The sequence below is a fragment of the Solea senegalensis genome, linkage group LG10 (genome assembly GCF_019176455.1).
Source record: "Solea senegalensis isolate Sse05_10M linkage group LG10, IFAPA_SoseM_1, whole genome shotgun sequence".
Taxonomy (NCBI): Eukaryota; Metazoa; Chordata; class Actinopteri; order Pleuronectiformes; family Soleidae; genus Solea; species Solea senegalensis.
This window is the reverse complement of record NC_058030.1, coordinates 15,900,066-15,923,935: the sequence shown is the minus strand read 5'-3', so window position 1 is coordinate 15,923,935 and position 23,870 is coordinate 15,900,066.

The following is a 23,870-nucleotide window of genomic DNA, read 5'->3' as shown; positions in this document are numbered from 1 at the left end:
TTCCCACCTGAGGCTAAATACACTGCTAACCTTCAAATAAGTAAACGTTCTGAGGACTTTTAAAGCAGTTTTACCAGGTTTTTAATCAGCTCAAGGGACGGTAGAAAAAAAACAATTTGTCACCCTGATTGACATATCTCAGCAAATTCAGAAGAGCTTATGTGTATGGCTCCCCAGAGGATGAATCAAAACAAATTTAGAAATGTGTGAGGATTATCTTTAGTTCCTTTCTCTCTTTCTCCTTTCTCTCTCTGTCTCTCTGTCTTTATCTCCTGCAGGCATGAGCGAGTGTGTGTGTGGTTGGTTTCCTCTGCAGCAGCTGACGACCCACACCTGTTTCCACTTACCATACCTGCCCATAAAAGCCTGTTCATCACTCCACCACTCGTCCAGATCATTGCATCTCATTGTGTCTGGCCTTGCCTGTTTTGATCTAGTGGTTTTTTCTTGTGGTAATCCTGTGTGTCTTTGGTCATTTGTAGCAGCTTTCTTTCATGTGTTCAGCATTCTTTTAGCTCCACCTGCTCTATCACCTTTTCTTGTTTCACTGTCTGTAGTCTCTGCTTTGGGATCTTCACAACAACACCAAAAACATTGTGTAGTACCAGTAACAGATGAATCTTATCTTTCAATCAGTAAATCTTATCTACTAAATATTCTTGACACATGAGTGTATCCTAATAGCTTGGATGCTTCTAATACCAGGCTCTCATTTGTGGCTTGAATAACCACGTTTAATGCGTATTGGGTCAATTGTTGTGGAATTTGTTATAGGCTTTTATATAGTTGTTTTTTTTCATTGTTAAAAGGAAAGATAATAATGGTAAACATGGTAGAATATCCAAATATAAACATGTGTTGGAGTTACTTGCCTCATAGAGGCTCACACTGGCTGCTTTATTTCCTATAAATTCTTAAACGTGAGCAATCACCACGGTTCAAATTCCAGAATTCTAACAATAATACGTAATCGTTTACAGTGAGCTTAGTTTTGTCCCCTAAAGTACTTCAGACTGTCATGTCCCCACATTTGTTTTTAATCACCTTAACACTGGTCAGTATTAGAACATTGAATATATGTTATATTAATAAAGTGTTGATGATAAATGACGATAAAGCAGGGAGAGTTTGCATTGGCCCCAGCAAAAACACTCTGGATTAGAAGTGACTTAAATGAACCTGAAGTGATAAAACTAGAACATGTTTAATGTTACAAAGAAAACTAGAGACATTCTACTTTACATTCACATTTCCCTCAGATTACCTGTGTGTCTGGCACACAAGAAAATCAGGAATGTCTCTCTTAAACTCTTACTTATTGCTTTTATTATCTCTTGTAACCACAATAGAGCAAACGGGGTGGAAGGAATTTTCTTATTATTCTGTGATCTGGCAAATCTGTTCGCTGTTATCAGGCAAATATTCCCCGCTATGAGCTGATGACTTATCACCACTTTGATCTGATGCTCCTGAGCCGGGGCGATCACAGCACCAGGCCACTTTCTTTAGAGCAGAGGGCTGTGCGTGATGCTCAAAGCCCTCTCCTCTGGACCCAATAGCTGTGGTTATTACTCGATAGAAACAAAAGTATTAAGACGAAGCTCCTGCATGACATGCAAACTCTGCTTCGTATTATTGAAGTGTTCTGATGTTCAGAAAGGAAATTGTCTTTCTTTGGCATCGCATCTACCAATGCATTCCGACGCTACTGCACCTCACTGTCACAGACGTGTTACTGTGAAGAAGCGTTCATGTACAAGTGCAAAGTGCTCATTAACCGTTCATACGAGGGGACTTTAGGTGTTTTATGAGGGAAATCGTTCAGTAAATACCTTGATACAGCTTTACTATGTTTTGTTTTTCTACACATTTCAAAACTATTAACGCTAACACACGAAGATGATGGTGAATTGCCATAAAACTATTTTTAAACCTGTATTTGGATTGTTTTCAACAGCCTGTGCATTATTACCATTCACCAAATTTAGTAATGTTGTGTGCCAAAGCCTCAGCAGTCATGTAAAAATCATCCAAAAGTTAATATTGCTTCTATTTTACAAAGCATGTCTCTATTCTGTCTCTCTGCTCTGATGTTATCCACACACACACGTATAGCTACCACAACATACAGTCATGCTTTTGTGTGCGATCATGCGTGGTTGGTCATGTGTGCTTGTGCAGGTGTACAATGATAGCATAAAAAAGGAGTCAGAGACACAACCCAGATCCACATCTCCCTAAACTGGCCACCTCCGAGGATTTACAGAGCTCTGCTAACAGCCAAACTCTAGAGGCCCTCTGAACAATCCATTTTGTGTGTTTCTTTTGGCTGCTGGGGCCATTAACATCTAAAGAAATGACCCAATTTATTTCCCATCCTCACCAACAATAGTCCTCTGTCTTCCCTCTGCCCTCACTGATGTGTAAAAGCGGGACTGCAGTGTCCTCTGCGCTGGAACATGTGCCATATGTCTTTTTGTGTGAGTGTGCGGTAGAGAAAGACGAGGCAGGTGTGGCATGTGCATATCACAGCGCTCAGAATTGATTCGTTCCAGAGACGGAGACAAGATGTGAAGATCCAGCAGCGCACGGACAGAACCACAGGCTCTTCTCCAAACAGCTGGATTTGCATTCAGACCATCACATGGGCCGCGTGCAAAGTGTGTGAACTCATGTGGGCTTAGAAGTCTTTTCGGCTGAACTCTCTGCCTGGAGAACATCAGAGTCGTGCGATCGAAAGGATCGAGAAGAATTACTCGTCTGACCCACACAGAGGTGATTCCAGGTGATTTAACGCATCGTGGCAGCCGTAGCGGAGGTCTGCAGCTGCTCGAGCGGCGTTACGGGTGAACAAATTGCATATCTGAGTTCAACAACGTGGTTTCATCAGCAGACTTTAGTGTATTATTCTTTGAGCTGTTTTGGCAGGAGAAACGCCTCAACTTAGGGGGTTGATATCAATCAAGGGCCCTGCGATAAATCCTGCTGAGCTCCGCTCCATATCTAACGTGCACCTGCTCAAAATGACATGCCCACGTGAGTTTCTCTTTGCAACTCCAGGTCTATATTTCTAATCATGGTATCTATAGAAAAAAGCCAACACTTGAGGGATTCCTGCAGATGTATGAGCACCAGCGTAGATGGGTCAGAGTAAACAACGATAAAAAAAATTAATTCCCACCTAACAAAAGTAGGCTATGCCTTATTCTTAAAGTGAATATCACTAATATAACCGTGCAGCAGCAGCAAAAAAAAAAAACATGTGTAGTAATATAACACAGCATGTGAACTTTATGTGGGACAAATGTTAAGCTCATAAAGTGACAGAGTTATAGTTGAGAAATGTTCGTGCAGAATCTCCTTTACTTATACGCTACTGATAAAAGTCCATTCTACAAAAATACACTTGATTTCCCCGGAGAGAAATGCTACATTAATCTCAAGAATCAGTAAATCTTGTCAGTGAATGCAACACTTTTGTCTGTGAGTTGTTTCTCAGCAGCTTTTCGATCAATTTGAGTGATCGACACCACTTTTGAATCGTCCAGTGCAAATACAGTTGAGGGACAAACGGGGAAGTATTTCAGAGTTCCACAGACACAATGGAGTAACCACAATCAGCATTTAGAAAATAGACGCTAGAACTAAATGTCCCTGAAGGGCAGTTTTTCACAAGCAGTCGTCAATAATGACATGATGTATCATTACAACATTTCAACTGTGTAAAAGGGAGTTTTATTTGTGCTGATCTGGTTTTGGTCGTAGATCAACAAACAGCTGGAACCATTGGCAATGGATAAGTGCCACTATGGAGATGTTCATATGTAATCATGATAATCAGCGTTGTGTTTTGATGTGGGTAAAACCTTTTTGTGCGAGCCTGTAGCTGTGTTTGTCCTGGTTAATTTGATGTGCAGCATGTGCTGCTGGATGCTAATGTTGGACTAAAAAGACGTTCTTTAACTATGATGTGAGTTCATCAGCCATAAGCCCACATGTATGCACCACTTGAGCAGTGGTGTTTTGTGTAGACAATGGGAAACGACTTCAGACACAGTTGTGATGGAGAGACAATCCAATACCACACTGCTCTTTTAACTGTTAGCAGGTCCAGTGGCACTTTGCATTACTTCAGAGTGATTTGAGGTTGTAATTAAGGCCTTTTAAAATGTTTCTCATCTACTGCACCCACTGCTGTTGACCACCTGCTTTAGTTCCGCTCTGATTGTATCCACCGTGGTCTGTGTTTACTTCTATTTACAACGCACTTGGGGCCATCTGCATGTTATTTAGCGTGTGCTGTGTTTTTACTGTATTACATTGTGCTGCGTGTTCTCAAGTGGACTCAAGTCAAGTTGCAGTCGCTTCTTTATTAGCAATGTGAAATAAGTGATCGTGACAGAACCAAACAGAAGCTCTTATCAGGCTGCTCAGTCATCACGTAATGAGAAAACACGTACGTCTGGTAAGGTTGTCCAAAATGTACGGAAACAGGTAAATATAAACCTTTTCAGTGGTGTGGAGCTAGGTGTTTGAAAATAGGGTTCCAATTACTGACTTTATTATTGACTCAGTGGTTGTTTTTGCACTCAAACCCAATTTTAAGGGCATTTTGATGAGGACGAGGGCTGCAAGAGAACGGCAAAACCCTTTTTTGTTTAACACTGTGGGTTTGTGGCAGTAGTCCAGCCCTCACATCTCTCACTACTCTTACTTACTCACACGTCACTGACCCACATTTTGTAATAACTATTATATCTGAATGTTACTGAGAAGCAGAAGCCTCTCTTTGGTTAACTGGAATCATGGAAAAGTCATCTCCATTCATCTCTATTGAGTGTGTTAAATCTGTAACATTTTCCTTAAACTTCATCATTTTAAAACTGATTGCATATGGCGACAGATATTGTACGGTGTATATATAATGTGGCACCGACTACATTATATAGTTCCCCTATTAGCCTTGATTTCTTGAGTTTTTCTTTTGCCGCTGGGATGGTGGCAACTGAGTTTTACAGCCTAAAGGAAATGCATTATTCTATATTAAAATACTCCAGAGAATTCATCTAATATTTTATAGTGGTATTCATGCATGTGTTCTTAATATGATGCAACACAACACCAACCATGAGGAAAGTACCGTACCTGCACCCCTGTCTGCATACTGCTACTGCTGCCTCTTTATGATTCTAACCAAAGGGGCAACGCTAGGGACTTGAAACTTGTTTACTGGCTCTTTAAAGTGAAACAAGATATATTGTGTTCCTCTACTTTCTTGATCCTGGAGTTTGTCTACGTCACTGTTGCAGGAGCACCAAACCATCCGTCAAACCATCTGAACAACTAATGAAACTGTCATAGAAAAGTGTATTCACAATAATTAGTGTTTACAACTTGAAACAAACCACATTTGATCTTTATGAGCTTCTGTGGTTTGTTAAGCAGACTGAGATTGTTTTTATGTGTAGTATCAGATTAACGCAACCCAAGTAGGTGCTGCAGTTTATCTTTAAATCATGACGGATTTCACAAAACAGAGCTGTTTTTGGCTCGTCTTCATTTGTTTTGCTGTTTTGATTCATTTCAACTAAATCAAAATGGAAATAAATCAGCTTGTGGCCAACATAGAAATTCACTCGCGTCGTTTCCTGTCAGCTCATAGTGCAGATATTACTGAAAACTCTGAGGCTGGCTGCTGCTGTACGCCGCCTCCATTCTTGGCTGTCTGCAACCATCTGTTAAAGAATAATTATGAAGCACTCCATCAGCACATTCCTGACAGCTGAAGCCATTTATTTCAACTAGCTAAAGCTATGCACTTGCTCCTAATCATCTTAATGTACTTGCTCAACTCCATATAAGCGTAGGTAAAAATATCAGAAACGGCAGGCCATATGCTGACTACTTCAGCTGCATGAAAATATGACACTTCGCAGTGTTATGTAGATATTTATAGCGGCCACTTTAACTCCTTGTACCTGTGTCAGTTCGCGCTGCGGTTACACCACAGCAGTTTGTGCTTTTCACATAAAATGTTGCTGTACAAGATGTCAAAAGCTGGAATCCATGGAATGACAGTAGTACCTTTAACCCCATATTGACAAATGGCCTCATATTTTTTTGGGAAATAAACATGAATTTTAAGTGTGAGTCTGTGTTTCGCAGCCTTCACTCTTGATTAAGCTCATTATCTTGCCAAAGGGAGTCCTTGCTATTTTTTCACAAGTGCCATCAGTCAGCTCCTTCTTGGCTGGACCCCCCCTCAAGCTGAGTTGTCCAGATTGTTATTTATCCTTAGTGTGGGGGGGATGGCTGATTAAGTTCCTCAGAGACCTATTAGAGCCGGCAACCTGTCCCGCTCAGCCGCTGCCACCATCCATCATGCAAATCTAGAACACGAACGCCACACTCAAGTTGCAACAGTCTGCTTTATTATACCGTCATGTCAGAAACCAGTAAAAAGTCTGCTGCTAACTACTCTGGACACTTCCCTAAAAAAAAAAAATCCCTTAATAGCAGAAACGGGACACTGGTGGGTGAGTGAGGAAGGAGCAACAGGTCTCATATCAGGAGGGTTTGGTTTGCCAGCTTTGACAACCCTGCCAGCCCTGCCCCATATCTCTTCTCTCTGTGGTAGCAGACCCAGGTTGCTGCTTCTTGGACAGATGGCGAGCTGCTGTGCGTTATTCTACCCGCGACTCCGGTAAAGGAGGTAATTTGCAAATAGGCTTCAAGACACTAAGCACCAGGGTTCCAGCCCCGAGGCAACCTGACAGGTCGGATATGAATTCCAATGGAAAGTCTCTTAAAGCTGCGGTTTGGAAATCGACCAGTGGGTCTGCCTGAAATAGAAATATCCTGGGGGCTGTTTATCCTTATACAAACAGCATGCATTCCTTTCCAAATACTTTTTCAAATGAAAAAAATCTTTGGAGCTGATGGGGAATTTGAATATAGGCCGAATTAATGAATCCAATATTTAGAAATCAAAAGGTTATCGTACTACATAGGGATTTTTAAGTCATATGATACTGTTTCAAGATCCCTTTTCAGCATCTGGTGTTTCCCCTTTAGGATTCATATTCATTTAACAGCCTCTCGATAAGGCCTTTGGGCCTGATTGTGGAGCGGTATGAAAACGTATCAACCATTTATTTCTATAAACATTTTAGCCGATGAAGCAAACTGTCCGAGTTTGAGTTTGTTCCAATTCTTGTTTATTTTGCTGAAATACACCCAGCGCTGTTAAAGAAATCAACAGACAAAGACCACATTCCGACTCATTTTTTGCCAAGATGTGTCTGTGTTTCTCATCTGAGACTAAATGCAGCCTCACACACATGTGGAGTCTCTCACACACACACAAACGTGCAAATGCAAATGTGTCTTTTGTCCAAAAAAAAAAAAAAATCCCCAGTTAGGCCAAAAGCCTTTTCCCCCAAATCTGCTCTTTTTCATAGACTGCTGATAGCTCAATTACAAGCCTGATTGTAATTCATGTCACTGATTGTGTCTCAGTTTTGCCATCCACGTCCACGTGAGAAACTCAAAGCCGCAGACCGTCGTCTTCTGGAGAAATCCCCCAAACAGCACGCACTGCTGCTGCTGTTGTGTGTCAAACTAGACAGAGGGAGAGATTTGCAGCAAACCCGAAATACTGATAATGCTGTTGTTTCACAACCAGATCGTGAGATTGATGGAAAGTCTTGTTGTGTTACATTTTGCTTCATTGCAATTCCCATTGTTAGCACAAACTAAGTATAACTTACAACTCATACAACTGTATTCATTGTATTTAGGGATAATTCCCATGAGTTTGTCTTTATTAAAGGTGAACGTCATAGTGTATGTACTCAGCATTAGTCATCAACTTGTGTGAGTGCATGGTGTGTTACTGTAGGTCTAAGGCTGCAACGGTTAATCGATCAGTTTTAATATTTTGATGAACTGGTTTGAGTGTCGCTCTCTGATTTTCAGCTTCTTAAATGTGAATATTTAATACATATATATATTTACACATATATATATATCAAAGAAGGTAATACAACTGAATCAATAGTAAACTAGAAACTGAACTAATTGATTAATTGAGAAAATTATTTACAGATTAATTGATGATGAAAAAGGTCTTTAGTTACAGCCCTAATTAGGTCATTCCATTCAAATCACAAAATAAGTTCACATGCAAGCAATCGCAAGATATGGGCTGCATGGATTACTTGATTAGTTGATTATTTTGATAACTCGGTTTTGATTTTTTTTAGAATCAAAACGGGCTTTCTGATTTTTCAGCTTCATAAATGTGAATATTATTTGCTTTATTTGCTTCATATGACATTTTCTGGACCGGTGGATTAATCAAGCCAATGAGCGACAGATGAATCCATTATGTTGCAGCACAAGATGGCTACGTATTTTCACATTATGTCCACATTATGCTGAATGAGTTATTCCGTTTTAAACCATTCATTTTTCTTCATTAGCATTCATTCACAATGCTTTACAGGGCTTTTAATGACCAGAGTCATGGTGCGTGCACAGTTCAGTTTGTTTGTTTCTGACTTTTGTGAAAATACAGATGATTATTTGACATTTTAAATTGATCTAATATGGATGACATTTAACATTGAGGTGTGTTTACGTGTCCTAGCCGAGCGCTGAGGCTCAGTGATGTGCAGTAATTAACGATGAAATATCAACAAAACAAAGAGAGCATCATCCTGGTAAATGCCCTATCAACATAAACCATAAAATGTTTTATGAAGTAAAAATGTTTTGCATGCAGCAAAAATAATGATGCACATTATGCAGAATGGACTGGTTTAAGACACAGTGCTTTCTCGCATGTGATAACGATGGCACTTTTAATTAAGTTGTTTTATTGCTTATCACTCAGTATTAGGAGAAGTGTTTCTGTCATAGGTGATGTTGTCTCACCCAGACAACTTATGACACGATGTGTTCAATTAATTAGGTAAAAAAGTACTTTAAACAGAATTGTTTTGATCAATCATTAAAGTACAAATCCTCTTAAATCTAAATTAAGTCTCTTAATAATTTAGGCAGGTAGATTTTGGGAGCAATTTTATCTCACTGAAACAGTCAGTATCTGGAATCCAGTTACCATTTTGGATAAATACTAAGAATATGTTGTGTCTCATTAAAAATATGTGTTTATGGTATTGTTAAGTGATCCAGGAAGTTTTCCCATTGTGTTTTGATTCACGTATTAAAATATTATCAAGTGTGATTCATGAGGGTAATAAAATGCCTTTGCCACCTCCTCTCAGTTCATTTATTAATTTCACACACCAAACTTTCCACTCCTCATAAAAGTAATCACCCAAGCTAGTCTGAATAGGTCTTAATGGACAAGGACTCACTCCATCTTTCCCTTGTGTCATAAAATGTCCCAGCAGATGGGATGAAATGTTCAGAAAATAATAAAACGGACTAAGATAAATTAGAATTCTCAAGGGCAAATGAAGCCACGCCACTGCTGGTCACACAAGTAATTATATTTTGCCTCAGTTTGCAAAATAAATAGAGAAATTTACTTTAATGTCTGAAGTTTTTTGGGAAAAAGTCCAAACTGTAAGACAGGGCTATTCTGAGAAGTCTGTGGACTCTCTTCTGTTTTGCAACCAATCAGCAGGATCTTAAAACATCACGAAACCTGCTTTAACAACTGTAGCAGATTAGAATCCTGTCGGATTCTGACAAACGTCATGACAAACCTTTAATTTGATGATTTGCAAGTCAAAATGCGGTGTTGGCTCGTCACGAACCGACTCACCACACGTACATGTTTGCTACGTTAGTGAGAAACTCTTGTTTTTTCATCTCAGCGGGATCCACTCAGCTAGTCCACCACTGCAGCGGGGAAGTGACAAGAAATAAATAAATAAGATATAAATAACGGCAGCAATCTGTGTCAAAGATGTGTTTTCTGTTCTGTGGGCGCTGCCGATGCTTGTGTTCGCCCATCCTCGGACCAGCTGACAACACGCGCTCGGATGAATTCACACTTAACTGAAACTGATGGGAAACTGCTGCTGCTTGTGATTCATTGAGGATATAATTTTAAATAGTATTCTTTCTTTTTTTTTTCTCCACAGGAAACCGAGACTTCCTGCTGAATTTACTAGCAGCGAATTTTACAGTTGCCCTTTTTTTTTAAAATTTACTTTCGCTTTAAAAGTCAGTTGAATGCAGCAGAACATGCTGCGGCCAGAGAGTGTCGGTGTACGAGACTCACAGAGCTGCTCTTTGTGTGATGGACACCTGGAGGAAACGGTGTAGTGAGGTGGTGCAGAGGTGGGACTGCTCTGTTGGTTAACGACTGTTTCCTCCCCGTCTTCTGAATTCTTCTGGAAACTCATTCAGTCCAAGCCCTGCTTGCTGTTGCTGTTACTATAGCTTAATTAATTACTCAAACAATTGTAGATTGTACCAATAAGAAATCAAAAACATTTGCATATAGATCCACAGTGTGCCACCTCCGGCTGGACGATGGCGTCCAGTGAACTGCGGGGCGCTGTAATTATCGCATGCTCACCACAATTTCCTGGAATTCCCTGGAGATCATAAATCACTGTCGGGTCAGTCAACTAACACACTTCTCCCAGTAACAACATCAACAGCAAATGACCCTTCAAATGAACACCTGTGCGCCATATTTAGCAGCTGTCCCCATTAGCTCCGAGGGCAGGAGACCACATGTGAAAGGTGTTTGTGATTCATGAGGGACTTAAAGATCAGGTGAGACGGAAGAAACGTTACAGCCTGGGTTATTTTGTTTGTGTGACTGTCCTTGTCCTTCAGTGATAACACCTCGCAGCGTACTGATGTAGAATATGTCCAACTCTAACCTCAACATGGCTCCATGTTGACATTTTGTACCGAGACTAAACGTGTGGTGGATGAAGTAGCCAGTCTTACTTTCATGCGAGGAAATGGAGATGACAGACTGCCGGCCACTAATTAGTCAGAGAGTGTCGTCACTGGAAGAATCATGAACACAGGAATCAAACCATAGATCAGTTCAGTCAGTCAGACTTAAAAATCCTGAAAACATTCGTTAATCTCCAACATTTGGCAAGAACTCTCCTAAAATCTCAATGTTTAGACATTTAGTATTTAGCAACCGCACTGCAAGAAAGCCAGCGATCGTGAGCTGAATCCCAACGCCCCCCCACTGTATTTCAGTTCAGTGACTGTGTCAGATGGAGTCTGTGCTCCAGTCATGCAGGAAGCGCTAAAGTTATCTTTTTTAATTAACTGATTCTAATGATTCAGTTCACCGAAAATAAATGTTGAGGCCGTACTAACCCACCAGCACAAAACCTTCAAAGAAAGTTAGCCCAAAGCAAAAACTACCGTTTAGAGGTTTATGCAGAAGCCTAACGTTCCCTAAATGTAGAGGGGAACTAAAAAAAGAATTGTTCTCCTATAGTTGCACCGTGGTCTCCGCACAAGTTAGGGAAAACGACCCAAACCGTGTAGACTCGAGCCGTGCTATGGAAAAAAGCGCCACGTAGCCACCACCTGACCTCCACTGCTAAACACTCAACCTCGTAATTTGCTGGGGCACTTGGATCAGAACCTCGAGAGAGAGAGCGGAGGATGAAGCGATGAAGGCAAGTCCCAACCTTGTAATACGAGTAAACCTCGCAGACTTCCCCAACTCTGCTTGTCAGAGGCCACAGTATGTGTCTATGTGTTCGCTGTCACCGAAATGAAACTCTGTAATCGATAAAATGTCATCCAAATTTCATCTGGTCCCAATCCAGCGGACATTATTCAAATAGAGTTGGAAAGATATTAGTGTCAATCTGTGTGGTAAACACTAAACATTCAGCAGTGCCTGCCTCCGTGGTGTTTGGCACAGCTGAGCGGAGTACGTTGTTTCTTTGGGGAGGAATAAGTCATGTAGCAGATGAGGAGAAGCAGTACGGGAAGAATGTGTAGGAGAGAAGGAGGTCATGCAAAACAAATGCTGGCTTTTTCTGTATAATTTGTCAACATTTTAAGCCCGATGTCGTTTTCAAGGTCAGTTCCGTCCTTCCTTTTTCTGCCTGCCATCAAGCACCTCTACTCCGTCTTTATATGTGTCAGAGGCTATCACAGCACAAATCAGGCATGCACAGTAAGATTATCCATGAAGTGAGTAAAGCAGAGCCTCAAAAAAAGAAAACGTTTCGGTCGGCTAAAGACTCCCGAGTTTGTTTCGACGAGCAGAACTGAGCCAAAAAGGATTTTTGGTGGCATGCGGCCCGTATCCAAGATGATTATAGATTTCTTACCATGTAATCATTTTCTATAATCTCATGATAGGGCCTCTCTACTTGAGGCCTCACACTAGTTACATTAACTTCCTGGTCAAGTGTCAAATTCTTGTTTATACACACGATATGTGAGCTTGGGGTTTGTTTACGTATTGCAGAAGCATCTCAATATTTTTGCCAGATGTACGCGTGGTCTGAGATGAGGTTGATTGTGGTCTTGTGGAAGTATTGTTACAGAAAGGAACACAGACAATGGTAAAGATGTTACATGATCTTCAGAATATAAGAAAATAAACAATGTGGGAGATGAGAATACCAGATATGATCACAACACAATACCCCAAAGTTGGTGTATCCAGGGATGAGTATTTCATGTAAAAGTGTGAGTCGGCATATTATATATTATTCATAGTCATGACCCAAAAAAACAGAGCTAACAATGGACAGATGTTAATGTGAAACATCAGTGTAACAGAGCTGTAACACCACTGTTGTGGAGACGTCCTCCTGTGTTTGAATGCCAAAATTGCTTTGACCTGTCTGAGCTGAGCTTCCTGATTCTACAACTCCATCTTTCAAACACCGTTTGATGGTGAATAAGAATGGAAACTCGATGACTCCATTACATTCTGTCGCACTCAGACTCAAAGCAAAGCTACATCACATGTCCAGGAGGATAAAGAGAAAGACTCATCGGTCTCTTAATAGTGCATCTTTTTATTTTTATATACTTATACATATATAGTCACATTAACCGATTACATATTTATGATCAAAAACATAATTAGAAAATGCCCATCCCTATTATTGTCTTATTATTATCTCACCCACAGCCGTTTTATTAATTAGTCCCTTCTCAGTCCTGAGTCACAGTGCTCCTCATTTATCAAGCAGACTTTTGTGCACTTTACTAAGTGACATCATGAAGAATTTGACGCCCGGCCATCTGTGTTTTATCAAAACAATCCTCTCCCTGGATAGCTCCTTTCAATGCTCATAATTTTTTTGATAAACAATCCCGAAAGGTCGTCACGGGGAAGAAGAGAACAGGAACGCATGAAATGGGTCTGGTGTAGTAATCAGCTTGAACAGATGGCTCCGGCTTTGTCCTGAGAAAGAATAGCATTTGGGAAATAGATGCAAGCTTATCACTTAAAAGCATCCCGGTGGACAGGATGCTCCATTTGCTATGAACATGAAAACGTAGAAATGATTCTCGTAGCAGGGAAGCGTTCATCCATCACGCCGTCATACGACAGCGCAGACAGTAACTGTACACGCCGATTTGATCGATCTCCCTCTTTCACTTGCTGTGATATTTGCCAGGGTTGAACCTTCAGTAAACAGGAATGAGTTATGTTTAAGGACAGCTTGTGTTTATGTGTTGATGTGACCTCATACATTTCATGCAGAAATAAAATGTCTTTCGGCGATGTTTTCCCAAAAGCATCACAGCTGTCAGGATTTTGCTCCACATAGCTGAACATTGACACGCACATTAATGCCATGTTACCTTTATTAATGACTGATGAGTGCAAAACTAATGGCATTACCGGCATCCTCAGCTGTGTTTCTAATTCAAAATAAATAGATAAACATGTCCCGCATTAGAATGAATACATGTATAAACCACAATCATCAAGAACTAATATTTTGACTCTCTATGATGTAAAGTAATTCATGTCTTAATGTGATATATAGTGAAGTACAGAAGCACATGCTTTTTTATATATAGAAGCTTAACTTAGAAATAATAATAATAAATAATATATCACTGACTATGTTCAATAATCTTTTACCAATCTTTTCCACATTGTAATATCTGCAGCGTTTGGCATTTTAACCAGGCTTTGCTCTGAAGTGGCTGGAAGAATAATTAATTTCCAACATCAGTCTTTGACATTAATTCGACATTAAGTCTGTATGTAACAAACCAGTGCGATATGATGGACTTTCACTTGCATTAAAATAAATGTACATTGAAAAGACTTTACCATCCAACACGTGCATCACAAAACCTTTACGTGCAATTGAATTTCCATGAACCTGAGACCATATTCACTTGTGGGAATTGTTCATTATGATCATTGGGAAGTATTTCCTCTCTGTTGTGTTTGATTTGTGCAGAAATATAAATCCACACTATGAGACAGGGAATAAAAAAACAAACAAAAAAAACACATTTATTTGCTGCGTAATATCAAAAATGCAAACTGCGTGAAATCCCCATGTTGCTCTCATAACACAGTGTATCTGACCCGTTGTTTGTATTATGCGCACTTCAGTTCTCTTTCGAAGTCATAAATTGAAGGAAAATAAAGACTTGACATGTTGCAAGTGAACACTGGAGGAAATTAAAATGTTTCTGTCTTTTTATTTTTGCTGAAGCAATAAAATGAATAGCCATTCCGTTCTGACACAGCAGCTGAATGATTATTCAGACACGCTGGCCGTGGAAATGTACAATAATTCCTTTTGAAGGGGACCATTTACACCTCCTAAAAAAGAACACTTTTTAACCAAGTTACATTAATGTTATTGGCTTATTTTCAACTAGGAGTCACTTGATATTTTAGGCCGTGAAGTGTGGAACAGTTTTGCCATTATAATAAACTACTACATTTCCCTTCTTTTACTGCCTTATTCATTTAGCCAACAGCGGAAACCGAGAGTGAGAACAGGGCTTTTGGAAATGCTGTCCTACAGTCGTTATATAAAAATATGACATTTAGCTCAGTAACATTATCATACAATACAACAATGAGAAGACAGTTAGTTTAGCTTTTGCTGGTCCCGTATAACTCATGTGAAACTACTTGTTGTCTTTCTAAAAGGTGTCAAACTCAATTACAGAGGCGGCCAAAAGTAAAACTGAGTCCAAGTCGAGGGCCAGATGAGGTCAAATAACAAAAAAGGTCAAAACAGATGATTTTCCATTGTCCATTTAACATCTGTCTGTCTTGCCTGATTTCCTGGAACAACACATCTTAGCTTTCTAATCATTTCCTGTACTCAATAATGTTTCACTAGATGTATAAAGTTAAAAGAGAGGGAGCCACATACAAATGAGATGCTGAGCCCCCTCTGGATGTGTGTTTTCCAAGTCCACATTTAATTTATCTATTTGACTGGCGAGGTAAATTGATAAGTGTGGAAGACATATTATCTCGTGGGCCGAACACAATTGCATGGTGGGCCGGATGTGGCCTGCGGGCCTTGAGTTTGACACCTGTGGTGTAAGTGATATAAATGTGGTGAATACTGAGGTTTAGAGTTGGTAGTTACCTTTGGACTATTTTCCATCTTTGTGCTAAGCTAACTGTGTGTTTCATGGCACATTTATCAACATTCTTCTGGAAAAGATTCTCACAGAGACAAACTGGAACTGGACAACCATTGCTTCATCAAAACTAAGAACATTGATCCACCAGCATTCTTTCTCAAGCTCACAGCTGAGGTTCACAACAGCCAGAGGTCGCAGATTTGCGACCAGCGGACCAAGCGTGAAAGAGGAGGCTATCAAACTGATAGACAGGAGTTTCTTTGTTGCCTGTGTTGAAGGTGTAAAAGAACAAGGGATTTATATTTGGGGCAAAGTAACAATTCATTTCAATAGAAGCCTGTTTTTGTGTGTCTGACGGATACTTTGCAACAAGTCTACTGGGTTTAAGCTGTAAACCTAATAACAAACCAGACTAGTTTGCTCTCTGTATCTAGCCCTGATAATAAGAAGTGCTAAAAGTCTTGGTAAAAGCGGTGTATGCATTTTCATACTGGCTATTTATATTTGCTGTGATTCAAACGTGATGATAAGTGATAAGATGATCAATTATAACGTTCACACATAGCAAACAGGGAGGAAAAAGCGCAGTAGTTTGTATTTTACACACTCTGCTTTGCTTTGAATGCACTTGACGCTGTGAGTTGTCCCCTCAACAGGTTTCTCTCTCTCACACAATAAAGCGCCGGCTTCCACACTTGTCATTCCTTTGCTAATTCGAGACGAGCCTAACACTCCTAATTACTCACTCATTCATCCTCTTCACACAGTCTTTCTTCCATTCTGTTTCACAACAGCCAGGAATGTTGGGAGAGAGAGAGAGTCCTCATTATGGAGGAGACAGCAGTTTGGGAATCACTCTTCAAACATAAGTTTGGTATCTGCTTTTACTTGGAGAGAAGCAATCGACCTTGGAGTGTCCCTGTGGGGGAAACACTAAAGCTGAGTTACGCGCCCGAGTGTGGGAAGAAAAGCGTAAATAACTTTCACCTGAATGCTTCCACCCCACCGAACACTACGGGTTTGTCATTCACAGGCATCAGACCCCGCTGCATTCAAAGAAGGAGGCCCACAAGGATCGAGCACTAATGAGGCAGCAGGCATTTTTCTGGCTTGTTGTGAAGTGCTGTGTGTTGAACCTTTTCTCTTGACTAGAAGCTGCACACAGTACCAGCAAGTATTTCTTAGAGAGAAAAGGGATTCAAAATTAATGATGCAATTATGCTAATAGAGTCGCCAGGCTGCTTGTTCTCCTCCCCTCCTACTAAGTATCAATCCTTGTTGAAGGATAGCAAAGAGAAAAAAAAAGTGTCGTGCCATGATGGCGACTGGCTTTGAAAAAACAAAAATACTGATTATTGTCATTCAGCTTTTCCTGTGTTGGCCGGAGATACAACCACGTTTAGTTTGGTATGGTCTGGCATAAAGGTTTTCTCTCTGTCACGTGACTTACAGCCTTTTCCTCCTTCTTTCAAGTTGCATCTGTCTCATCTGGACGATCACATTGATTCAATTTTCTTGTCAAACGCGGACACATTCAATTACAGCTCTGTGTGATTCTCAGCCGAGCGTAGAGGACACACCTTGACATTTGCTGGTCATATACTTTTGAAGAAGCTTCCAAGATGACACACAGTATGACGTATGAAGGTTTATTTTTCTCCTCACAACAGTGATAAATGGCCATGTAATAAAAAGACGGCTGTAATTGGGTTTGAAGTTGCTCTCTAACGGTGGCCACACTGGAAAACGCAGGGAGTCTCCCATATTTTCACTGGCACTGCTACTATCATGCACCAGAAGTTCCTTTATTTCATTTCCATTCACTACCATGGCTTCATTTCACTCAGTGTTTTATTAACCTTCAACATTGCACCAGAACCAGCAGCAGCGGCAGCAGCAGCGGCAGATTATTCTGAGAGAACATGTCAGTTTGTACTTCTGTATCTGCTTAACAACAACATTCAGAAGCAGCAAAAAAGAGACCATTTTAACCTTCATCCACTTAGTGTGTGGGCTGCAGATGCTGGCAACTTCCAGTGGTCCACCAATCACCGTTGTTATATCAGCAACCTTTCTTAATGCTTCATGGAAAGGAAAACATTCACTTGATTTAACTTATTCCTTTGGAAAAGCCGCATGAAATTTAGACATTTGCACTTTTTTTCTAACATGTTCTCAATGCACCTGGAGCCTCCCAGTGATTTCTGGAAGTTTTTCTTTTCCGTGTGCTCGCATGTTCTCTGACTGCCAAAAAAACTCCCAGTCCGGATTTAAGCAACATGCGCCAAGCTGCTAATCACACCCTCTAATCAGGCAAATAGAAAATGACAACATTTGTGAAACACCTCCACTACAGTGCTTGTTTTGACACGAGTGAATATGAAGACAGACACATCCAGACTGACAGAAAAAATGAGTTTTTATTTGGCAATGCACCACCCACAGTAAACCAGGAAACAGTGCAGCCAACCTCTGAATTCGAGCATCTCTTGTCTATAATACATATTCATGGCGTATGGAGGTGGAAGGGATTTGAATAAATGGAGAAGATCACTAATTGGTTGTGTTACACCTGTGAGGCATAATCATTAAAATGTTTCTCCTTATTTAAACTGCATTTGCGTCAGCCAAAGCACGCTGGCTTGCATAGACGAGTAAAGGTTAATCGTATAAACAATGCATAAAGGACTCCTTTGTGCTTGCAGCAGGATTTGGCTTTCAAACCGTGTATTGTATGATTCATTCTATTTGCTCATTGCACTGTACCGTTATGACTCCTTATCATTTTATTGTAGTGTTGTACAACGCATTTAATTTTCCTCTGCTGGCTTTAACAAGCTTAATGCAATTCTCGAAGTCAGCTTTACAAATAATAACTGTCACGTTATTAACACATTCCCACACAAAACAAGTAATGGCTACTCAGAGCCTGACAAGCAGTCTGCGAAAGGCAAGGAATACTAATACTAACATCATGTCTGTGTGTGTGAAGGTTTTCTAAATCTCGGTGGTTGTCAGGAGATTTGCCTCCGTGAACAATACCGTGGCAGCGCGACTGTTTTCCTTTGTCAGTCACCTGCCACAACAACAGCTCCAGCTGCAGACTGCTTAGACTGTCCAAACAGAGACATCGTTAACATCAATAACGAACCAGAACATATAGAATTTCTTAGTTTGTTCCCCTCTTCCCTTATTCTGAAAGTATAAGTAATGAAATAAACACAGCCATGCTGAAGACATACTACTGTAACATTATCAGCGACAAACGACAACAGTAAAGATGTCATGCTCCGCCTACTTCTCCTCCTTTCTCTCCTGCATTCACCTCGGCATGCAGTCAGTTCACCTGTGACGGGAGCACACCTGATGCCAATCTAATCGTCATCAAGCCTCTACTTATTTCCTGGTTCTCCAGCCTCTCCTCGCCAGATTGCTGCAGACCTCTGTGTGGTAACATCACAGCTCTCTTGAAGGTGTCAAGTCTCTGGTGCTTGGTTATCTGTTTGTCCTCTGCTTTGTTAACTCCTGTGCGCTCCTCTGCTCCTCTGGTTCCTCCGCCACCGTCTGAATGAGATCTCCGCCTTCACCTCCGTTTCCTGCATTAGTCCATGTCACCTGTGAACCCCGTTCATCAACAAACTGTTAAAACTGCGTTCCGTCCTCGCCTGCCTGCTCATGGCTCCAGCACTACCTCGCCTTAAGACTTTAGAAAGTGTTTATGACATCATGAGTGATATATAAGGGATGTGGAAAACTCAACACAAACGACTGTTAAGAACTCTATCAATAATACTTTTTTATTAGTGAAACTAATCATGACCAGTCAACAGACAAACATCTCCATATCATTAGCATGGCTGAAATAAAATGAACAGCCAAATCTCTTCTACCAAATGTATTAACGTCATGCCAGACACTGTTTAATAATGAAAGACTTTATTATAGGATGTTATTAGCTCCTCTGCTAAGGAGCTTGTCAACCAAATCCCATCAGTACAAAGCCTGCTTATGTGTCACATACAGTATGCAGTATATCTCAGGATGAAATATCCATGAAGAGCTTTGTTCTGGTTTGCAACACAACAATACACTAGGAAAGATTTTAATTTATTGTCTCTCCTATTCCCATTTTTCTATATATTTTAACCCTATGCTGCCCTTCTTCAACCACCTAATTTACATCTCATTGGTGGTTCTTGTGGAAGGACTAACAAGAAGTTCTTTTTATATATATATACAGTATTTGACAGATGAAATACTGCTCTGCCCCTCATTCATTTGTGTCTGGGTCGCTTCACTGCATGTATGGTGTTGATGACAGTGTTTAAGGCCCTGCCTGTCATCGGAACCATAAACTATAAGTTCAAACTATTTCACGATCGGCCCGTAATGGAAGCCGCGCAGAACTATTCTTTTGACTGAAGTCATAGCACCCCAGCAGCAACAGGTGGATCCATAAACAGGGATAAAGTGCTCCCACGGTGGGGCTTATCACCAAAGTAAAAGAGTGTCGCCTGCCCATCCTCTCACATCCTGTCCCCATCACGCGCTGACATTTCAGTCATGTCACCCATAACAGAATGTCAACCTGGCTGTTGTACCCTGGATCATTAATCTCCCTAATTGAATAAAGATGAAGAGAAGCCACTGTGATGAGAAAGGGCAGAAGAGTGTCTGGGGTGTGATTTAATGACCCGAGTGATTTATGGCAGAGGATAACACCCCGCTTAAGACTGTGTGGGTGGCATGTCAGTGGACAGCTCGCAAAAAATGCCCTTTCCACCGCTCTCCCCTTAGTACTTGGGGCAAATACCCCCGCTGCACGTCAGCATCGTAAATTTCAGGCTGACATTTGTGGAATACGTAAGTCGTCGTACTCGAAAGGAAAGGAAACGAAAGGAGAGGAGACGAGAGGTCTTTGTGGTCCCCTTTTCTGCTGAATGTAGCATTAACTTGACAAATTAAAGGCAAGCCATTGTGGAATGTGGCCTCCCTCCCAGCGCTCATTAGTGCATAATCACAATTACTTTCATTTACATGTAAGGTATGTGGCTACTGTGGCTACTAAATATTCTGTTTCTTTAAGACGTTGGCAGAGCATCCACAGTGAAACACTGCACCACTCCTGCGTCCTGTCTTGTTCCTCTGATAAATGTCATTTGGATGAAGAAAGGGCCTGTTGAACTTATACTTGTACTATGTATGGCTTTTATTTTTGTGAAGTGGCACACACCTGTTAAAACCTACCCTCGCTCCCTCCAATCCCTTACATAAATCAAAGGGAAGCTAATGACATTCCCAGACGCGGCGTGATTACATGGCATGTTAGCACTCCCGAAGACAGAGTCGTGTCTCAGGCCTAAAAGGGAAATGTATTTTACAGCAGGGGCAGTCTGACGCAGATGTTCACAGAATCTCCGCCATCTGCCTCGAGGTGGCCTCCACTGTGTGCCCGTGCTGGTGAATCACGCCACGCTTGTGCACAGTCACACTGCACCATCGGCTGTCAGGTCATCCAAGGAAAGGGTTAAATCACGCACACATTTAACTCAGGTGGACGGATTCATATCACAGCACACAGGCACACACGGAGTCTGAGGCAATGTCAATTGTTCACAATTTTTTTTTGCCGGCGCACTCAAAGTGCAGGGAGTGCAGGTTGGTGATTGATGAGCTTCACAACAGGTCTGAGCCTCTGCATGCTATTATCAAATGTGTGCAGTCTCTAAAAGACACAAGCCCCCGGCTGACGCTGGGCGCTTGTTTCAATATCTTCCATTACTTTATTGCTCCCATTATTCCAACCTCACGGCAACTGGGATGAGCCCATAAAGATGAATATGCAAGAAAATGTCCGGATTTAGGCATTTCTTTTTTCTCCTTTAAGCTCCACAATGTTCACATAAAACATTTATACATTTCATCCAAGCAGCTTCCTCACAGGGATCCAGTGCCATCACAGAAGCCGGACAATTATCCTTTGATGACTGACACTGATGCACAGTCAGGTTTTGTTAAAAAAAAGGAAAGGATTTTTCTCTCTCTCATTATAATCCTCGCCCGTTTAATGACCAAACAAGAAGAAAAGACAAGTCAGAGTATCTTCACATTCACACGTTTTCTTTTTTCTTTTGCTGGAGCTTATTTGATGTCTCATCGCACATCTCAAGGCCCGACTGATGCTAACGCTCTGAATTTCAACCACAAAGTAATTGTGCCTGGGTTGCAGCTCGTTCCTGCAGATGGAGGATCATCACTTCACAAGCTCCCGTGTATTTGGTTTCTATGCGTATTTGCATAAAATGAGCAGCAGACGGGCAGAACACGGGTGAGGAGACAGCGAGAGAAAGGCAGGGACACCTCAGGGGATCTATTGACTTTTATGAAGCATGTTCCTTCAGATAGCACACAAAGTCTGCCTCATTCTTAAAAGGCCATTCATGTCCTCACGTAGCTTAAGCATTAATAGTTAATAATATTCTCTCTGGGAGAAGCATATTTATGCCAGTACAAAGTAACATTTTCAAGGCAGTTAAATAGTAAAACAGGCACAGTTGAGCCAAGGAGTTTACATTGTTTTCTTATGAAAGGTGTTGCTTTTTAAGTTTTAATGTGTGTGTGTGTGTGTGTGTGTTCTTGTATGGGTATCTTTACGAGGACAGAAAAACTTACAAACCATAGCGTATGAGGACATTTTGGGAAAGTGAGGACATTTCTGACTGGTCCGCACATTCTGTGGTGCGTTTGCACTACCCAGTTTCAGCACTGCACGACTCGGTATGTTTATTTTCTTTTTTGCTTTTCCATTAGCGATAGCACTCTGGTACCTGGTACTTAGTACCTGCTCTGACGAGGTTCCAAGCGAGCTGAGTCGATTCATGTGAGGTCGTCAGACGCTGTCACTGGAGGAGTTATGAGCGTGACGTCAGACACAAGAATCAAACCGAACAGTTCCGAACTGTAGATCAGTTAAAAAAAAGACTTAAAAATTCTGAAAATGTGCTTTAATCAAGGAAATGTCTAAAATCTCAGCATTTGACAGAGGAGTCTGGTGTATTTATTGAGCCACATCACGACGCCTTCTGCCGTATCTCAGCTCAGTGACTGTGTCAGACGGAGTCTGTGCTCCGGTCATGCAGGAAGTAACGATTCTGTGAACAAATCTTTTTAATTAACTGATTCCAGTGATTCAGAACACCGAAAAACGACTGCTTTACAAGACACTAGTTTGTGTGTGTCATGTGTAAAACGACAGTTTCATGCAGTCATGCAGTGATGACTGCACCCATGCTGAGGAGGCACTATAGTCATGGAAAACCACACCAAACTGTGTAGAGTTGAGCCGTGTCATGCTGTGCCGTGCCGAGGTGAGGCGAGGTGAGCCCTTCTGGAACTGTAGAGTGGAAAAGCGTCATTAGTTGTGAAGGGTGAAGTTCATTATGTCCTCACGACGACTGCTGCAGAAACCTGTGGTACTGATTCATGTTGATCTCATTAATTAACAATGTATTCATAATTTCCATGCACAATTATTAATACCTTTTCTATGGTGCAGGATAACATCAACTTAACCGCTCCTAGAACAGTAAACACTTTCAATTTGGAAGAAAACATCAACGAGAAGTAGGGTTTTTCAACATGACTTTGCTATAGGTCCCTGCCATTAAAAGGAATGATTTAAACTGACCATGTGAATTTAGAAAAGAAAGGAAATGGCTCACAGGAAGTCCTTTACTTTTATTGCCTCTGGGAAGCCCAGACTCCACAGCCACCACCACAGCCTTCATCTCATCTGGTTGCACCGATCATAAATTGTTCAAAGCTAAACCTTGCAGGTTCTGTTAAATCACACACGGTCTCTACTGATGTTGCACATGTAAAGCACAAACTAAACTTAAAAAAAACTTGACCCACATTACACAACCTTTCACATTTCATTAGGATTTCTTTTATAGGCAGGGTAGCCTGTTTGTTTTAAGGTGAGCAAGCAAGTGTGTGTCCCTCTGCTGGAATACAAGAGAAATACATGATGAAATTGTAATCATGAGGGTGAAAGACTTGTGTTTATGTGTGTGCATATTAAAGGACTGGCTCACCTTATGATGTGCATTTCTTGAAACCACAGGCAAAAGGACAAGTGAGAGATCAAATGACATAAATAACCGTAATAAAATATCTTTTAATAATATCATCAAATCCTCATATTCTCTGCATCGACTCAGTTTCACCATTTTGGAAAAGGGTCAAACTGCAGTCCAAACAGAAATATATATACTTTTAATACATCACAGTGCAGTTAG